The 21,817-nt window shown below is 38.2% G+C and overlaps 1 pseudogene; it reads right to left on the reverse strand.

Moving 5' to 3' along the window:
* Positions 1-4,510: 4,510 nt before the first annotated feature.
* LOC149385824 (jacalin-related lectin 19 pseudogene) lies at positions 4,511-5,677 on the reverse strand (annotated as a pseudogene).
* Positions 5,678-21,817: the final 16,140 nt, after the last annotated feature.

Genomic DNA, 21,817 nt, shown 5'->3' on the forward strand with positions numbered 1-21,817 from the left:
TTTCGAAAACGGCAACCATAACCCAACCCTCTCGCTATCGCCGCCGCTGATCCACCCTCCTCACTTGTTCATATGTTGTTTACCTACAACACGGACGTATATACATAGAGTGAGCTAACGCTCAGCGAGAATAACTATAACTCACAAAACATAAGCAATAAAATAAAAATGCATGAACCTGTTATTAGTACTTTAAATTTTAACCGTGACATGAGATACCCTATTAAAAGTCTAGCGTATTTTAGTTCGGGGGTCTCCTAGAGTAGCCGTACCGATTTCAGTGTACACTTTGGTAACGAACCATGGGGCTGCGACCTCCCATAGTACGCCCCGTCACATACATAAACATATGAGGAACTCTCTATGTGAGCCCGTAGTTCGGCTCGAGAAATTCCTCTAGGTACCTCCGTAATTCGAGGCGGTACGACTCTCTTGTTTACTTAACTTATTAATCGTGTTTATTACGTTAAAAGCATGAGCGACATAAGATAAAAACATACATGATAACATAGCTAGAAACATAAGACGTGTTATAGATATTCTAACACACAACATAAGATAATAACATAAACTCACATATCGTCATATCATATCATAACAAGCACATTCCGAACAAACTAACATACAAAAATTCACACAATACATAAATACTTCATATCACATAATACGTATTATATATATATATATATATATATATATTTACTAATCCGTGTTGCAGTGAGATTATTCTCACCTGGATATCGGAATTACGATCGAAGACCGTCGAAGGAAAAGGATGCTCTTAATGACTCGGAACCTAAACGGAAAAGGTTGAATATTACTTATCAGGTAAGAAAAGGATTTAATACATGACTTAGTTTCTGGAAATTTTCAGAAACGAGATCCGACGTGAAATTACTAAAATACACTTGTCTATTAGGGTTTCGGTGAAAATTTAAAACTCTGAGAAAACTTCTGTAAAAATTCCAGTATGTATAAAATATAATTTTGAGCACTTTTTGTAAAGGCATTATGGCCGAAATAAATTTTTAACTATTTATTAAAAATAAAATAAGATGCAACAATTTGGCTAAAAAAAAAAAACTTGTAAAAACCAATCTGCGCATCGTTTCCAAAATTCTTATACCGTAAAACTTTTTTGATTGAAACTTAAAATAAATTACATATTTAGAAAAACGACACAAAGTACTAACCATTACAAAAACTTTTGAATAAAAATAATTAACGGGCAATTCACACTAAGCGTCTGAAAAACGATTTCTAAAATTTGATCCAAAACTGTAAAACTGGTACGCGCACTGATCGGAAAATAATTGGAAAATATTCTGTGTTTTATAAAAATATTTTTCGATTAAAGATTCAGATAGACGAAACATAAACCTAACTTTTCCAAAAAGAAACGATGAAAAATACTTATTTTGAAGCCAAGGTAAGCGTATGAAAATCAGTGTTTGATTAAATCCGAACCAAAAACTACTAAAAAAAATTGTTGTTCATAAGAAAAGAGAAAACAATAACTATCTATACAAATTAAAGAAGGTACACGGTTTTACCTTGGTTATGATGAAGAGAAACGCTTATTAAAAGCTTTAGACTGTAAAATAAAGATAGATCTAAGAGTATTTGGTGGCTAGGGTTTATATTTGTGATAGAAGAGAAGTGAATATAGGGAGAGAGAGAGATCGTGAGGGGGGCTGAGAGTTGAGAGCGTAGACTCCTTTTTTTTTTCTAACCCTAATCTGCTAATACTATTTATAAGAGTAACACTTGAACGTGGCTTTTTTTTATTTTTTTATTTTTTTATTTTTTATTTTTATCCAACACCAAATAAGTTAAGAGGATTATATAATATACTCTCTTGAAATCGGCGGCATATCAGGCAAACAAAAGTAACATGTAGGTATATATATATATGCACGCTTAATTTAATATATACATATATATATCTATATCACTAATGTATATATATCGAATATTGAAATTCCTTTAATAACTAACTTACAGTACAATACGCACCCTTATCTACATATATGTATATAGATATATATATATATATATATATATATATATATATATATATATATATTAGGTACCTTCAGTAAAATAAAACTCTTTTACGTTATTTAACATTAATAATATATATATATATATATATATATATATATATATACATAACCTTAAAACTTATGTGTATAAATAATTTTTTTTTTTCTATAACGGATTAGAAATATATATGTGTGTATATATATATATATATATATATATATATATATATATTTGTACACATATTTATACAAACATCACACACAAATGCTTAGATAAACAAATCAATAAAGCCTACAACTTGTACCATGAACTAGTAGTTAACCCAAAAAAAAATTCACATATACTATATAACATAAATTTGAACTTTAATTTCATATTATTATAAAATATCTAAATTTCTTTATAAGCTAGTTTAGGGGATTTCACAACCAGAAACAGTTGGCATCGTCCGACAAAGACAACCACATGGCCTCCATCGATTGGCACTTGCGCTATCTTCATTCTCTTTTGAGTCTACCTCGTGACATTTCATGGTCTAAGACCTGCTTCTTTAAGTGAAGGCTGGTACCGGTCAGGAATCTTTTCTTGATTGACTTGGTACCCTTCTGAGCCCGATTCATTCCCTTCTCTTTCATACCGATCCTTGGCATGCCTTCGAGATTTCTTAATCTGTGGCACCTGCTCTACAGGTTCTTTGCCGGGTCGGTGTGAGGGATCTTCATCTGGGATCACTACTGCAATTTGCAGTGTGACTTTCTTAGTACGGAGCTTTTCTTCCAGTTCCATGTTGCTAGCTTCCAGAGACAAGAGTCGCTCTTGCATCTCTTTGAACTGTTAAGCTAAACTAGGACTAGGAAGATACTCAGCAAGTTCCTACGGAGTTAGTGGCAAGGTGCGATCGTGGTGCTCGATCTGAGGATCGGAACCATCAATGGTGTTTCTTGTCCCTATCATAGTAGGTATTTTTACATAGACTAAGTAGTATATCTTGTCCCTATCATACGGTTTTGTTGTTCGCCGGGACAAAAGGTCGCGATCCCGCGGGGGTGAGCAGTTTTTCAGTAGACATAGATATGCATGTGTTATCTTTTTGTCAATCCACAAGCAGTAAGAGGTCATCTATTGCAAATGCAAGGAGGATCGGGGAAGGCAGTCTTAAAAAAACAGGCAAAAGCGACTCCAAAGGTGTCGCTCTTTATATAACGAAGGATCTTATCGTGGATACGTTCCTTGTCTCACAGTTATTAACCGTGTTCGAGAAACGCCACTTGCAACCGCATTAATGACTATTTTTCAGAGAGTCATTCGTTCCTTGAGATGATATTACGAAGAAGATTTCGAATGAGCGTGCTTTGTTTATTTGCATGCATGATGTTATACCAAGGCATGCGAATTACTTTGTCTAACGAAGAGATGAATTCGGTAAACTTAGGGTATGTAGTTTGCAAAAAGTAATAGTTGTATTTTGAATGTTGGCAAATTTAGTACAATTTTTATTTTATTAAATATTAGAATGTAAAAAATAATAATAATATAATTTTTCAAAAAAATATAAGAATTATAATTATTAATAAAATGTTTATTACTAAAGAGAGTATTTAGTTTTAATAATATAATTATAGAAAACAATATTATCGTGTTTAATGTGCAACAAGTGTTTGGAAAATACAAAATTATGTTGTTGAAAATTTATCAAAATGATTCGATTTCAATGCTTAATTTAATGTTGTGGTTGAAGATTCGGGGTTGTGATTGTATTTGTTCTTGTGAATTTTTTTTTTTTTTTTGCTTAATATATAACACGATATATATAACTTTGAGTGGAGCATATTAAGAATGTGTTTTCATCAAAATTCATTAAGAGCGTAATTAGATGAGAGAAGAAGAGAGAACCTGTTGTTCCAACGTACGATTTCTGGTCCTATGTCGATGGCACAAATGATAATACCTACACATCTATATTTTCCTATCTCACATAACAGAGTTGTGTTTTACATTCTTCAAAGAGAAGCATGAGACATTCTATAAGCGGATCAATATAAGATCATCATGTAAGACATTATAAATGAATTACAACAATAATAATAATATCGAAGATCAAATTAAGTACCACAAATATTATATATTTGACTGCCATGGAAAAACCTTGGCAAAGTTTTATTTATAATTTTTATATATTGCACGACATAAGCACGAACAGTACACCATAAAGGGGATGCCTTCCCTCTCGGACTATAAAACACTCGTAATTGAACGTTGGATTAAACGTTCAGAGACGCAAAATCCTTGCCATCACGAGATATAGTCCGAGTAACACACTATATAAGGAATTACATAAAAACACAAGGACACACACGTTTTTCTTCTTTTACCCGACGAAGGTGACTAATTATTCATTAGTCATCGACGAATTTTATTTATATATATATATGGGAAGCCGCGAGCGCGCGCCCGGAGGGATGAGTTAGGCGCGGATGCGAAACCCAATGGCATCCAAATAGACACCACTGCGTCCAAAGAAGCTAACGATGCGTCCTTCTTCAATGGGAAGAGAGAATTGAGTGCCGTTTTCATCGCCAAAGGGTCCGAATGTTTGTGTGTTGGTGGTGAGTGTGAGGGATTTGACCACTTTCAGAGAGTTCACAAGGCCAATGTGCCCACTCACTCCAATTATGTACTCATCTGGGAATTCAATGCAAATCTGAAATAAGAATTCACATGCACGCATCATTAATATTTTTTTGCTAACAATGAAAGGAGGATAACACCACTTTCATTTCAAAACAAATTTAATTGTGGGAAAGAGCTCTTTCTTTGGAGCGAAATTTGTGAGACAAGCTACGAAAAGAAAGAAGAAGAAAAAAAACCTTAGTTAAGGAACCACCGTCGCCTCCATGTTTCCCACCATCGATGACCTCACCATTCTTAGAGTAGAACACATTGATGGAATCGATACAATCACTCGAGAATATGTCGATTTCTTTTATCCCATCGTAGTCGCCATCATCTTCAAAGCGGGTGCCACCGTTTCCTCCCCATGGTCCAACCGCCACGCTTGCACTTCCTTCCTACAAACAATTAATTCCAGACTATGACTATTCAAATATATCAAAATTAATCATATTGTTTTTTACCAATTCCCTCTAGTTTGGACGCTTAATTATATAATAACTATATGCAAGCATGAAAAAGTATACAAACTGATCATTGCAAACTAACTAATTTGATATTACGCTTTTCACTAATAATATAAAGTACTGATTATATACGTCTGCTAAATTATACATACGACATAGACAGACACATTTAATGAATCAAATAGCACGCTCTAACACTTCTAACATCAAAATCATATATCCAACTTACGGGGAAGTGACAAATATAATAGGCAGAAAGAAAATGTACGAAATAAGGAATATCGTGAGAACAAGGAAAATGAAAAATAAGATCTAAACACACAAACAACTATAAAAGAAAGCACAACACGAACAAAATCCTCATTGCCGAAGAGTAACCTAAACGGGATTTTTCTATTTTATTTTTTTATTGCCGTACCATTTTGATCAAAAGAAGAAGAAGAGTGATTTGGAATCGAAGAAGAGAAAAGATAAGATACTTTGTAAAGCGGGAGTGTTGTGTGTTAGAACTTAGCTTAATTGGCTGTATTAATAGGGAACCATATACCCGATCGAGAAGCTAGACTTCTAAATAATCTGATATTAAATCTAGTGTTATCATTACTAATTACTGGGTAGCGTAAGCAACAGCTTCATACATGTCGCTTTCACACGTTTTGAACGCCTTCAAAACTTATTTTCAAGCTTCGTTTGATTTTTGTTTCATTCAATATCTTTGTCATATTTTATATATTTTTATGTCATTCGTTTTCTTCATGTTTTTACGTTTATATTTTTTTAATATAAAATATGTATCTTGCATATTAATTTATATATATTCAACGTATTAAAAATATTTACTAAATTGTGCTTTAGAATTTTATTAAGATGTGCCTTTGTGAAATTTTTTGACATATTCTTTTACCATTCTCTTAGCTTCTAATGACTATTCAGCTTAAAAAAGGTAATAACAACATAAGCTTTTGTCAATAAATAAAGATATCAAAATTAATCCAGAAAATATGTTATTCTAAAACAATGCATTAATTCATAATTACTTTGGACTTTAGGAACACCACCCAATCAAAGTATTTGAGTCAACATTCAAATTAAAAAAAATAGTCTCATAAGCACCAAAAAAAATCATAGTTTGAGACTTTGAGTGACATGAAATCATTAAAATGTTCAAAACGTGCAATCAAGGAAGGGGTATAGTTTCTACTAAAACGTCTGTAACCTAAAAAATAAAAATAACAGATCATACCTACTATATATTCATGCATAAACGAAGTTTGTATTAAGCCATATATTTCAAAGTATGCATTATATGCTAATAAAGTTAGGTGGCTGATTAGAATATTTAGTAGTAAAATCTGTTCCATATGATAAATTGGAAAACTTAATAAAAACAAAACAGATTAAGGTGTTTGTAACGTTTCTGGTATGATCTTATGTATATAAGGGAACTCTCTAGTTTTTTAATTTTCTGCAAGGGTAGTTTTGCTGCGGTTTATGAACCATTGAATTATTTAGTACCGTGTTTGTGTTTTTTTGGATTGTTGTGCATTGTCAATATATTTTTATTTTGTTTGAATATAAGTTAGAATAGGGATGTGTTATAGTTGAAAATATCAATTGGGGTATGATAAAAGTAAGAATGAAGAATATAAGAAAACTTTAAATAGCTTTGTTGTTTGTTTAAAAAATAAATAAAAAATAAAGAGCTTTGTTATTTATTTGAATTTTCTCTTATTAAAAAAAGGCCTTGTTATTTGAACTTCAATTAAGGCCCGAAAATGTGTTTACCGGACCTTTGTTTTATTATACTCGTATTCAATGGCTAGAATAACTGATTATTGCCCACTATTTTACAGATATGCTAATATTAACTTAAGAGCCATTTGATTGATTGTTTGTTTTCAAAGCTATTTATATATTCCTATTCAACTGACGCAATTTCAGTATAATATCTACGTGATTTTCGCAAAAAAAAAAAAAAAAATGAAAACAGGAAATACTGAATTAATTGGTGAACACGTTGACATTTTCGACGTCTTGAATATGAACATATGAACAATAGTAGGGGAGAGAGGCTGGAACGGAGCATACTCGTACGCGAATGGAGACCAGAAACAGTTGGCTTCGTCCGACAAAGACAACCACATGGCCTCCATCGATTGGCACTTGCGCTATCTTCATTCTCTTTTGAGTCTACCTCGTGACATTTCATGGTCTAAGACCTGCTTCTTTCAGTGAAGGCTGGTACCGGTCAGGAATCTTTTCTTGATTGACTTGGTACCCTTCTGAGCCCGATTCATTCCCTTCTCTTTCATACCGATCCTTGGCATGCCTTCGAGATTTCTTAATCCGTGGCTCCTGCTCTACAGGTTCTTTGCCGGGTCGGTGTGAGGGATCTTCATCTGGGATCACTACTGCACTTTGCAGTGTGACTTTCTTAGTACGGAGCTTTTCTTCCAGTTCCATGTTGCTGGCTTCCAGAGGCAAGAGTCGCTCTTGCATTTCTTTGAACTGTTAAGCTAAACTAGGACTAGGAAGATACTCATCAAGTTCCTACGGAGTTAGTGGCAAGGTGCGATCGTGGTGCTCCATCTGAGGATCGGAACCATCAATGGTGTTGTTTCCGGTTGGAGTTGAGGAGCTAGGCATTGATCTTCAATGTTACCCCCTCCTTCTAGTGCCAAACTGTTGACAGATAAATTTAGTACAACAAATGTCTCACGAAGAGCACTTGGTTCCGAGAACGCAGTCCCGAGAACTCCGAGTGTCTAGGCAAGATTATCTCTAAATACAGACGAATCTTGTAAAAGAGAGAAAATGATGAGGGTGCTGAACGATAGGTGAAATTTGAGGCGAGTGCTTGTTTGTGTAAAAAGTGTCGTGTTCTGTTCAGCGAGCTTCTTCTCTATTTATAGAGCTTTTGGGTCGAGTACGTGGGGTGATCAGTTCCCACGTACGTTCTTGACGGTTTCTCGATTAATTGTCTTTATGACGTGCGTAATGGGCGGTCATGCTTCTCTTCCTCAGCCTGTAACTGTTGTGGTGTGCGTTTTGTATTGTGATCATTTGTTTACACGTGTTTGATTTGTTTTGACTAGTCTTTGACCTACCAGCTTCTCTTCTTTTCAAAATTTTACTCTGAAGGTTTCGTTCTTACCTTATGAACGGGTCATTACTTAACCTTCGTGAGCTCTCGAGCCTATTTTACTCGAGCTCGGTGCTGGATTCCTTCTGTTCTCGATGCTTCCGAGCAGGTGCTCTGATTCTAGAAATTTACATGAGTAACAACAGCCTTCAAGTTTCTTAGTGTTTTAGTAAAAATGGTAAGGAACTATATTATTCAATTATACCTCGAACATTTTTACTATTTTCCTTCCCGGTACATTCCGAGAATGGTTTGTTTGGACTTATTGAGGTCGAGAGAATGGCACGACGTTGTTTTATTCATTTTTCGCTTTCGAATCGCCGCGACCTTTCGTCCTTACCGTTCGACTGACGAAACTTCTTAGACATGTTTTATCCTAGCCGTTTATCTCGAATATATATTAAGCTATTTTATGGAATTTGAAATCACTCCACGCTTTTTCCTGGTTTTTTAGCATGTGCTTCGTCATTTGAACTTCTCGATCGCGTTTTTTGGCCAATCTTTCATTCTGCGATCTTGTTCTTTTCTGCATTTGGCTTGGGTAAAGTCCTATAATTTTTGGTTGATTGTTATTTTGAACGGATGTTAGTTTTTTTGGCTTGAATTGTCTTAGGAGATTTGTGTGGATCAAAATGTTTCGAATTTTGATTATCGGATCCCATGCATTTTCCAATTCTTAGGCATCGTAGTTTTGATTGGTATTTGTTAGGAAACGGGGGGTTTTTCATGTCTGGGCCTAAAATTTGATCCTCGAGTAGTTCGGAGGACGGATCCTGGTCCCGAGGACGTTATTCTCCCCACAAGGAGAGTGATATTGTTTTTTTTTGGATTTCGATTGTATCACGTTCATGGAGTTGGCAGGGACCAACTTGTCTATGCGGTTGCCCTGTTTGAAATCTATCATTGACCTCCAGTTCATCCACAGCTCATGAATAAAGAGCTACAAGACATGATATTTTTATCCTTCCTCACTGTATTGCAGTAAAGAAATATCTACCGAGTCCAGTACATCTACCGTTATGGTGCGGTCCGAGAGTTCTTCGAGCATCGTGCTAAGGAACGAGCCAATTTCGACTACACACTACTACAAAAATAGGATTCTACAACGCTTAAAAACAGTTGTAGAAGCTTCTACAACGCTTAAAAATCCGTTGTAGAATCCAACAGCTTTCTACAACGCTTAATTATCCGTTGTAGAAACTAAGCTTCTACAACGGATTCTTAAGCGTTGTAGAACCTTCTACAACGGTTTGAATCCATTGTGTAATTTTTAAATATTTTCAAACATCTCGCCGCGGCGAAGTATATTTCGCGCCGCGGCGACATATTCTACAACGGATCTTCAATCCGTTGTAGAAGCACGTCGCCGCGGCGAGAAATATACGTCGCCGCGGCGAGTTATTTGCCGCGGCGAGGTACGTTCCACGCCGCGGCGAGAACATTCTACAACGGATTTTGAAGCGTTGTAGAATCAACTCGCCGCGGCGAATAATACACTTCGCCGCGGCGAGATTATTCTACAACGGATTATTATGCGTTGTAGGAAGGCGATGAATTTTTTTAAAAAAATCTCGCCGCGGCGAGACTAAGATTTCTAATTTGCCTGCTCTCGGTATCTTGTCTCGCCGCGGCGAATAATATTTCCCGCCGCGGCTCGAATTACTTGCCGCGGCGAGAAAAAAAGTTCGCCGCGGCGAGAATCATTTATTTTCAATCCAGAATCTGTTTTTTACACGATACTAGCACCTGAAAATAATCTTCAATACAAAAAATATCTAATATATACATTCATCTTCAAATATCCTCATCTTCAAAACATTCAAAATCTAATATATACATCTTCAAAAAAACTAGCTAATCATCACAGTTAATAAATGTTTGTACATAAGTTACCCATTCTTCCCTAACTCTCTCTAAATCCTCTTTTGTATAGGATTTCTTATTTTCTAATTTTCCTACACCTCCTACGACTATATCACGCATATAAGAAATGACAAAATACCCGCATTCCGTGTTTCCCGTTTGTCTCGGAGCGTCCCAAGCCTTGATGTACGTTGATTGCCCGTTACTATTGGCGTTTTGATGCTCGAGCTTGAAATCAACAAGAACCCTATATAACACGGAGATTATAAGAGAAAAAACATCTAGAACGGTTTATAATAAAAATTATTTAAGAAATCAAAATATTACCTTTTTATCAATCGATTTAAATCGGTTGGGATTTTATTTTTCAACGGGTCAAAGAACATAGCGCTATTTCTCCAAAGGTCGAGGACAACGAGCATCCAATGTGCACCTTTGTTATACGGCATCAAAGCTAATTCACCAAATTTGCAATCTCGTACCACGTTTCCAACGTCCTTGACTCGTTTTGACAAATAAGCCTCCTCGTCGTCATTTTCGATATACGAACTTAAGCTCGGATTTATAAAACAAAAATTTCGAGTCTTCTTCGCCTTTTCTAGCCTCGAGCGTAGATAGCTATGACAAACAAATATTTAGTTGATCAAAACACTAAATATTGAATATTGATATTAAAAAACGCATATAAAGAAAACTCTTACTCCATATAAACCGTTATGCTCCCCGCGCCAATTTCCAAGTATTGCAAAAAATCGGAAATGTCTTCAAATGACACCGGAATCGGGATAGCCGCGAGACTTGGACTAACATTGACCATAATCACATCCCCTTCCGGTAACATTACTTTGTTGGCATGTTGAGCGAGCAATCGATACTTGGGATTAATCACCTTGTACAGAATCTTCTTAGCAACATCGATGCTAGCTTCACTCTCAAAACCGAGCTTTGAGAGTTGTTTGACAACCGGACCGCGACTCTCTATTCCCGAGTCCATTTCCATGAGTCTCTTCGGCCACGAGACAAACCCGCCTATAGCATCTTCAACGGTTTGAGCTTCTTCGGTGGGAATTGGCAATTTTGCTTTTTTAATCAAAACCCCCAAAACGGCCACGCGTAAATTTCCTTCCTCCAAAGGTGAGAAATGAACTACGCCTCCATTCATGTACGCTCGCCCATTTGCAACATGAATTGTGCCTCCGAACTCGGTGTCATCAATGAAAAGAAGACACTCGACGCTTTCATCCGAACTCGGTGTCACCGGCGTGGTTGGATTCAAAGAGCAACTAGCACGAACACTATTGGGTTTTTCCACAACAATAGGATCGATCTTCGGACGATCATCAACAATGATAGGATCGATCTTCGGACGATCATCAACATCGTCGTGTTCTAAGCGAATCAAGAATTTTATCAATAACTTAATACCAAAACATTTATCTTTAATAAATAGATAAAAAAAATTAAACATACCTAAAGTGACCGCTTCATTGACGTGTTCTTCAACATTTGCCATCTCTTTATCATCAACAACCTTCGCGTTGAGATTCTCTTTCACTTGCTCGACACTAGGCGACTCGACATTAATGCTACCATTTCCACCGAATGCCTTCATCACCAAAGACTTTAACTCGCTCATTTCCCGACGCATCTTCATTACTTCTTCGTTGGGCGTTGGAGGAACAAAGTACTTAAAACGCGACGTGTGTTTGGATTGACCGCAAACTCGCGACGTTCCCAAAGCTTCTTGCAAAACACTCTTTCCCGATTCCGGCAACCATGTCCCTTGCGATGCTTGTTGTGATAACGTTTTCTACACATAAAATTATTTGAAAATAAAATTACAAGGTTAATTGTTATAACAAAGGTAAAGAACTTACGATTTTTTCTCCCATCAATTTGTCTTTCTCATCCTTGTAGTTATCTACGTCTTTCATTCGCGAGTCAATCCAAAGTTCCTCTTTCGTAGGCCGTTCCCCCGTTTCGTCACGCTAGTAAGAAGTAATTATATAATAAATTAAAAAATAATTGCAACATTTGAAATAACTAAAAGAAAAAAATGAATCTAACCTTTTCTTGATCAAGCTTTCGATATCCATTTCGGCCCGTTCGAGATTTGTACACACTTTTTCCGATATTTGATTTCCCATATTCCGATGTTTGTTTGAACATTTCGGTTCGTCTATACTCAACAAATGCTATCCAATCTTCTTCGGTGATACTTGTATAGTATTTCAAAATACAAGCCGGTCTCTTTAAGGCGATTGGTTCGTTGATTATGTCTTTGAGTAGATCGTTGTATATCTCATGACGAAATAACCTTGCGGCTTCTCCGACTCTCATAAGGCAATCGTGTTTTTGTTCGATAGGAATCGTAAATCCTTCTTGCATTTCGTTCCAAATCCGTTCTTTAATTTGGGAGTTGTCTTTACATCTCCAATAACGCATCGAAAGTGGAACGTGTTCTCTTGCTAACACGCCAAAGTAACCGACAACTCATCACCCTCTTTACCGATTGGTTGCCCTTTATCATCAAATTGTACCGGGATTTTTTTACCAAGTGTTTTAGCCTTATTAACCCGATCGCACTTTTGGCGAAGATACTTCTGCGGTGAGTTTAAAGAAGAGTATTAAACTGCAGAGAATGCGAAAGTAGTGCTGATTATTATTAGGTTATATATTTAAGTAAGAGATGATGATTATTAAGTTTGTTTATACTCTTCTTGTCATTAAGACTTGTGCTTAAAATTTAATGTTAGTCTTTCTCTTAGTAGGTATTTTTACATAGACTAAGTAGTATATCTTGTCCCTATCATACGGTTTTGTTGTTCGCCGGGACAAAAGGTCGCGATCCCGCGGGGGTGAGCAGTTTTTCAGTAGACATAGATATGCATGTGTTATCTTTTTGTCAATCCACAAGCAGTAAGAGGTCATCTATTGCAAATGCAAGGAGGATCGGGGAAGGCAGTCTTAAAAAAACAGGCAAAAGCGACTCCAAAGGTGTCGCTCTTTATATAACGAAGGATCTTATCGTGGATACGTTCCTTGTCTCACAGTTATTAACCGTGTTCGAGAAATGCCACTTGCAACCGCATTAACGACTATTTTTCAGAGAGTCATTCGTTCCCTGAGATGATATTACGAAGAAGATTTCGAATGAGCGTGCTTTGTTTATTTGCATGCATGATGTTATACCAAGGCATGAGAATTACTTTGTCTAACGAAGAGATGAATTCGGTAAACTTAGGGTATGTAGTTTGCAAAAAGTAATAGTTGTATTTTGAATGTTGGCAAATTTAGTACAATTTTTATTTTATTAAATATTAGAAAGTAAAAAATAATAACAATATAATTTTTCAAAAAAATATAAGAATTATAATTATTAATAAAATGTTTATTACTAAAGAGAGTATTTAGTTTTAATAATATAATTATAGAAAACAATATTATCGTGTTTAATGTGCAACAAGTGTTTGGAAAATACAAAATTATGTTGTTGAAAATTTATCAAAATGATTCGATTTCAATGCTTAATTTAATGTTGTGGTTGAAGATTCGGGGTTGTGATTGTATTTGTTCTTGTAATTTTTTTTTTTTTTTTGCTTAATATATATCACGATATATATACTTTGAGTGGAGCATATTAAGAATGTGTTTTCATCAAAATTCATTAAGAGCGTAATTAGATGAGAGAAGAAGAGAGAACCTGTTGTTCCAACGTACGATTTCTGGTCCTATGTCGATGGCACAAATGATAATACCTACGCATCTATATTTTCCTATCTCACATAACAGATTTGTGTTTTATATTCTTCAAAGAGAAGCATGAGACATTCTATAAGCGGATCAATATAAGATCATCATGTAAGACATTATAAATGAATTACAACAATAATAATAATATCGAAGATCAAATTAAGTACCACAAATGTTATATATTTGACTGCCATGGAAAAACCTTGGCAATGTTTTATTTATAATTTTTATATATTGCACGACATAAGCACGAACCGTACACCATAAAGGGGATGCCTTCCCTCTCGGACTATAAAACACTCGTAATTGAACGTTGGAATAAACGTTCAGAGACGCAAAATCCTTGCCATCACGAGATATAGTCCGAGTAACACACTATATAAGGAATTACATAAAAACACAAGGACACACACGTTTTTCTTCTTTTACCCGACGAAGGTGACTAATTATTCATTAGTCATCGACGAATTTTATTTATATATATATATGGGAAGCCGCGAGCGCGCGCGGAGGGATGAGTTTGATGCGAATTTTCTTAACTAAAGAAAAATTCTACACGACGCAAGCGAACGTGTCGTCAAGTAATAGAGTGCAAAAGCACGGATATCGATCCCACAAGGACTCTAGACTATTTTCGAAGCGAACTCACTAGCTTTCTTTTTCGAGTTATGGAAAATGAAAAATGGGGGGTTTTTGATTGTTTTGTGAACAAGATGAAATGTAAATAAAAGTGAAAACACTATTTAAACACAAGTTAAAAGGAAGGGGCGCGATTTCGTTATTTCATTGAGTCGGTCGGTCAAGATACGATTCTAAGCTCGGGTTTAGAGTGTTAAAACTTAGTCTCAATCCCTCTATAACATTCACTAATCTCTCTCGAGTCTTTAGGAATCTAGCTATGTGTCGAACTTACACCTCTCGGTTTGGGTTCTATTAAAGCACAAAACCGCTTTTAGCCCGGGATTTCAAACAACTACATCTACCCTCTAGTCTTTCTATAGCTCTAGGAAGGTTAATGATGGGACGAGTAGAGCTCACTCGTTTATTACCTCTCGGTTTCTAAACTCGTCTAAGATTCACTAACTAGGTAGCTACTCTAATTAGCGCTAACACACGCCCCATACCCATAGAATTTCACTCTCAACCCAACCATGAAGCACAAATCTAATCCAAATGTTTGACCAACCAACTCAACTACTTAACTACATCGCACCCCAAATCTACTTAGCTACTCATGATTAAGAATAAACAAAGTAAAATTGAAATAAGTAAAAGAAGCAAAACAATAAAGAAACAAGACATTGAATGCTAATCTCAACAACCAAATAAATATATCATAAAACTCAAGCACTACTTCAATATTCCACTTAGATAAAACAATAAACTTATCGCAATGCTCAAATGACAAAGGTAATCAACAAAACCCAAATAGAATACTTGAAAGCTTAAAATATGTTCAACAAGCAAAAAGTTGAGTAAATAAGTAAAGAACAATAAATAAAAGAGATAGAGTTAAGAGTGAACAAATGGAGGTGATGAGGATGATGGAGGTTGTCACTTCTCCCTCTTCTTCTTCACTCCCAAGCTCAAGAGCAAAATGGGTGCCAAACCCTAGCTTTCTCTCTCCCACTTTCTCTCTCTAAAGTTTTAAAACCAAAACAAAAGTATTCTATTCTAAAAGCTTCCCCTTTTCCTCTTTGAATAAGTGTATATGAGGGTTTTAGGAAAGGTTTTCGGAGCAAATAAGGACCCTTGGATGAGATCCAAGGGCCACATAACGGCGCGGCGCGCCACCCGAGAATTTATGAAGGCGCGCCGCGCCTCTCTTGCGCGTTGCCCGCTCGAGCTCTCGGTGTAAATTTTGGCACCAGGGCGCGGCGCGCCATGTTTTAGGCGCGGCGCGCCTCTCGAGAAACGTTGACTCCATTGACCGTCGTTGACCGTCGTTGACTTTTGTTGACTTGACTTCAAATGACCATAACTTGCTCGATTTAGCTCCGATTCAGCCCGTTTTCGCACCACAACCTTCTCATACTCTCTCAAACCTGAAAATGCAATAAAAAGTACAAAATAATATCAAAAACATTAAGAACAAGCTTCGATTCTTATCTAAGAGTCATAGATAAGTGTGAATGAATCTCACTTATCAAACCCCCAAACTTAAACCGTTGCTTGTCCTCAAGCAACACAAAAGACTAGACAATAAAATAAACACACCAAAGAAGTTACACTAAAAACGAATGGTGATCACAAAGTTTAGCAACAATGTCAAGTGTTAGTTACATGCCTCAACCTACAAAAATTTCCGAATCCAAGTCAATCATCATATGAAACCAAAAAAATAATTAGATTGACTAAATGGCCTTTTGCAACACATTCCCGATCAAAATCCGCCGTGTTTGAAATATGTCCCGAAAGAGAGAGAGGTCAACTCAATATGTTCGTTCACGTCTTCTAATGTCAAATGCTCAAATAATAATGAGATGAATGTGAATCGAACACCATAATGCTTTTCGCCGCTCAATCTCCACTAATGCAAGACACTTACCGAGGAAATCAATAGGGCTTTGTCGGCTTGTAATGTTAGGCTAGGATCAACGGTAGGATATGGTCAAAATCTGGCTAAAACGTCAACTTAGCGACTCAATCTCACCAAACTCACCAACTTTCACATGATATTACTCACTCCCCCATTCCCACGTTCATGGTATAACATTTCACCTTTCGCGAACGTTTTCTTTCCTAAGCCTTTACTTCCCAATGTTTTCCCCCAAACTTTGACTATGCAACGTCTAGTCTCTAAAACTAATGTCACAGAACACCACGCCAAAAACTAATACAATTAAATACTAAAACGCAGAAATTAAACACTCTTTTTTTTGTAGTTTTTTTTTTTTCTCTTTTTTTCTCTTTTTTTTTCTTTTTTTTCTCTTTTTTTTTCTTTTTCTTTCTCTTTCTAATACAAAACAATAAACATAAAAACGAACAATCACCGGCGTGGTGTCTAATGAACTATAAAACACATAGAGACTAGTCGAAGACCATGTCACAAAAATCGAAAGAATTCACTCAAAAGTCGCTAAGTTAACGGGGTTCTTTGTGGGATTTGAACAAATATGGGCTTGGCTTTTTCTGACTAAGTAACGAGAAAGGATTAATCGTTCGGCTTTTTCTGAAAGGGTGCTCAAGGAAGTATTACGGGTTGGCTTTTTGGCTCTGATCAGTCCAAATGAAGGCCTATGTCATTTTTCCTAGGTTCGTGTCATGTCATTTCGCCTCGATGAGGGCTAGAGCGGTTCTTAGCGTTCGTGAGCTAAAAGACATTTAAAGATGTGATCGAACCTCTAAGGACTACTCAAACCCCGGGACGACGTGTGTGCATAAGTGGGAAAAATCAACCGAAATTGTGTCATTCAAACCACTAGTCAATCACAATGAAGCACAAAAAAATTTAAAATTGACTCAAACTCGGATTTCTTTGAAAATACATGGTATCATTGGCAAGTAACGAGAGAAAACACTTTAATACTATCACTTATAAGCAATCACCAAACAAAATTAAGAAAATAAAAATTAAATAAAGACAACCTAATCTAACAGAAATCTCCCACAAAGTAGTTCGCCCCCCCAAACTCAATCTCTACATTGTCCTCAATGTAGATCCATAAAAACACGGGAGACAGAGAACTTACCTCGCGGGGGTGGTAGAACTCCCCTACTCGTCGCCTCCGCGCTCAGGCGGCGGCGGATCTTCTTCCACGCGCTCTTTCTTCATCCATACCTCTTTGAACGGTTTTGGCCAATGTCCTCGCCGTGGCTCGAAAGGAGACTTCGGCTTTTCATCTTTGATCACCTTTTTTGTTGATTCTTCTTTAGGAGCCCGTGGCGGAGGTGTGGGTGGTGGAGTGGCGACTTCGTACGTCTCGAGGACGTAGACATCTTCTTTTTGCTTCTTGCGCTTTCGGGTTTTACAGATCCCAAACGTCTCCTCCTCGTTCTTCATGCGCATCATCAACTCGCCTCTTTGCACGTCTATGCGAACACCGCAAGTGGCTAAGAAAGCCCTTCCAAAGAGAATGGGGATATCGCGATCCTCGTCCATGTCGATGACGTAGAAATCGGCCGGAAAAGTGAATTTTCCGACTTTTACGAGGAGGTCTTCCACGAAGCCGCGCGGGTGCCTTACGGTCCGATCTGCCAGTTGGAGAGTGGTGCGCGTGAGCTTTAGTTCACCCACCCCGAGTTTGTTGAAGACGGCCGACGGCATGAGGTTGATGCCCGAACCTAGATCGCACAAGGCGTTCTCGATAAAGACGTCTCCAATAGTGCACGGCAATGTGAACTTGCCCGGGTCTTCTAACTTTGGCGGGAGCTCTTGTTTTAGAAGTGCGGCACACTCGGTGGAAAGCGCCACCGTGAGCCGTTGCGGGAACGGGAGTGGCGTCTCATAGATGCGGACCGACGAGTGCGGCTTAGGGGCTTTGGTGACCGGGGCAGCCTCTTCTTCTTCTTTCTTCTGGCTCTCGGTGGCTGCAACGTGTTGATGAGAAATGGCATTACAGTGCTCCCTTGGATTCACTTCGGAGGTGCTTGGAAGGGACCCTTGCGGTCTCTCGCTCATGGCTTTAGCGAAGTGACCCATTTGAACTTCAAGAGTTCTTATTTGAGCCGAGTTGCTTTTGAGGGCCGCTTCTTGGCGTTCGAGTGCGGCCGTGGTGTTCGTCATGAACTTGGTGTTTTCAATTGCCATTTGGGCAATTAATTCTTCAAGATTCGGTCTCTTGTCTTGAGGAGGAGGATTATTCCGGTATTGAGAGCTCCCATGGTGTTGTTGAGGCGGTGGGTGTTGATGATGTTGATGTTGTTGATGATGCGGTGGAAGGTATGGTTGTTGGTGTTGAGGTGGAGCCGGTTGCATTGCCACTTGGTCTTGAGGATTTCTCCACGAGAAGTTTGGATGATTGTTCCTCGCTCCCGTGTAATAATTCCCCGTGTTTTGGTAAGTGGGGCGATTGTTGTGGTTTCCCACAAACTTAGACTCCTCTATCTCGCCACATTCGTCCGTCGGGTGAGGACCCGCACACAAACCACACTTGTGGTGAGACACATCCACCGCCTTCGCCGCTTCTTTTCCGTGGACGGTCTTTGCGAGTTTGGCTACCTCAATTGTCAATGATTTGAGAAGCTCCATCTCCGGAGTTATCGGCTCTCTCGCAGCAATTCTCCTCTCGACCGGGCATTGATCGTTCACTTGGGCCATCTTCTCGAGTAATGCAAATGCATCGGTGGTGGTGTTGTCGAGAAGTGAGCCTCCCGATGCGGTGTTGACTCGGTCTTGAGTCGAGGCCATAAGCCCGCTATAGAAGATTTGGAGTTGCACCCACTCCGCAATACCGTGGCCCGGACACTTCCGAATCATGTCCTTGAAGCGAGCCCACGCTTCGTAAAGGGACTCTCCGTCGTATTGCCCAAAGTTATGGATTTCGTTTCTCCTCCGGGTCATCTTCTCAAAAGTGAAGAATCGTGAGATGAACTTCGAGCGTAAGTCATCCCATGTGGTGATCGAACCCGGAGCAAGAGAGGATAACCACCCATGTGCGCGGTCTCGGATGGAGAACGGGAAGAGTCGGAGACACACGGCTTCCTTGGACAAATGAGGGAGGTTGAACGTGTTGCAAATCCGCAAGAAATTGTTGATGTGGTCTTGCGGATCTTCGGAGGGGGAACCGGCAAATTGGTTGTTTTGCACCATGTGGATGATCGAGGTTTTAATCTCGAAGTTTGGGTTCCCTTCCATCTCCGGAATTCGTATTGCCGATTGATGCTCGTCGAAAGTGGGTTGACCATAGTCGAGTATGGTCCTTCGTTCTTCCACTTGTTCTCCGTTTCGACGAGCATGATGTTGTGCTTCATTGCCTCCTTCCATGGCGGCTCGCCTTGCCTCTGCTCGGTTTCGTCGGCAAGTCCGTTCGATCTCGTGATTGATAGGAATGAGCGGAGGGTTACGTCGTCGCATGCACCTTTAAAACATAAGAGGCCCACAATAAGCACAATAATAACAAACAAACTCAAAAATTAAACTAGATAATTCAATCGAAAATAGAACCGTAGTCCCCGGCAACGGCGCCAAAAACTTGATGCGAATTTTCTTAACTAAAGAAAAATTCTACACAACGCAAGCGAACGTGTCGTCAAGTAATAGAGTGCAAAAGCACGGATATCGATCCCACAAGGACTCTAGACTATTTTCGAAGCGAACTCACTAGCTTTCTTTTTCGAGTTATGGAAAATGAAAAATGGGGGTTTTTGATTGTTTTGTGAACAAGATGAAATGTAAATAAAAGTGAAAACACTATTTAAACACAAGTTAAAAGGAAGGGGCGCGATTTCGTTATTTCATTGAGTCGGTCGGTCAAGATACGATTCTAAGCTCGGGTTTAGAGTGTTAAAACTTAGTCTCAATCCCTCTATAACATTCACTAATCTCTCTCGAGTCTTTAGGAATCTAGCTATGTGTCGAACTTACACCTCTCGGTTTGGGTTCTATTAAAGCACAAAACCGCTTTTAGCCCGGGATTTCAAACAACTACATCTACCCCCTAGTCTTTCTATAGCTCTAGGAAGGTTAATGATGGGACGAGTAGAGCTCACTCGTTTATTACCTCTCGGTTTCTAAACTCGTCTAAGATTCACTAACTAGGTAGCTACTCTAATTAGCGCTAACACACGCCTCATACCCATAGAATTTCACTCTCAACCCAACCATGAAGCACCAATCTAATCCAAATGTTTGACCAACCAACTCAACTACTTAACTACATCGCACCCCAAATCTACTTAGCTACTCATGATTAAGAATAAACAAAGTAAAATTGAAATAAGTAAAAGAAGCAAAACAATAAAGAAACAAGACATTGAATGCTAATCTCAACAACCAAATAAATATATCATAAAACTCAAGCACTACTTCAATATTCCACTTAGATAAAACAATAAACTTATCGCAATGCTCAAATGACAAAGGTAATCAACAAAACCCAAATAGAATACTTGAAAGCTTAAAATATGTTCAACAAGCAAAAAGTTGAGTAAATAAGTAAAGAACAATAAATAAAAGAGATAGAGTTCAGAGTGAACAAATGGAGGTGATGAGGATGATGGAGGTTGTCACTTCTCCCTCTTCTTCTTCACTCCCAAGCTCAAGAGCAAAATGGGTGCCAAACCCTAGCTTTCTCTCTCCCACTTTCTCTCTCTAAAGTTTTAAAACCAAAACAAAAGTGTTCTATTATAAAAGCTTCCCCTTTTCCTCTTTGAATAAGTGTATATGAGGGTTTTAGGAAAGGTTTTCGGAGCAAATAAGGACCCTTGGATGAGATCCAAGGGCCAAAAATGATCTAAAAGACGAGCTCCAAAAAGTGCTGAAAAAGCAACTGGCGCGGTGCGCCACATAACGGCGCGGTGCGCCACTCGTGAATTTTCTGAAGGCGCGGTGCGCCACATAACGGCGCGGCGCGCCACCCGAGAATTTATGAAGGCGCGCCGCGCCTCTCTTGCGCGTTGCCCGCTCGAGCTCTCGGTGTAAATTTTGGCACCAGGGCGCGGCGCGCCATGTTTTAGGCGCGGTGCGCCTCTCGAGAAACGTTGACTCCATTGACCGTCGTTGACCGTCGTTGACTTTTGTTGACTTGACTTCAAATGACCATAACTTGCTCGATTTAGCTCCGATTCAGCCCGTTTTCGCACCACAACCTTCTCATACTCTCTCAAACCTGAAAATGCAATAAAAAGTACAAAATAATATCAAAAACATTAAGAACAAGCTTCGATTCTTATCTAAGAGTCATAGATAAGTGTGAATGAATCTCACTTATCAGAG

The sequence above is a fragment of the Urtica dioica genome, chromosome 9 (assembly GCF_054948205.1).
Source record: "Urtica dioica subsp. dioica isolate 48M chromosome 9, U.dioica_male_clone48M_v1_H2, whole genome shotgun sequence".
Taxonomy (NCBI): domain Eukaryota; kingdom Viridiplantae; phylum Streptophyta; class Magnoliopsida; order Rosales; family Urticaceae; genus Urtica; species Urtica dioica.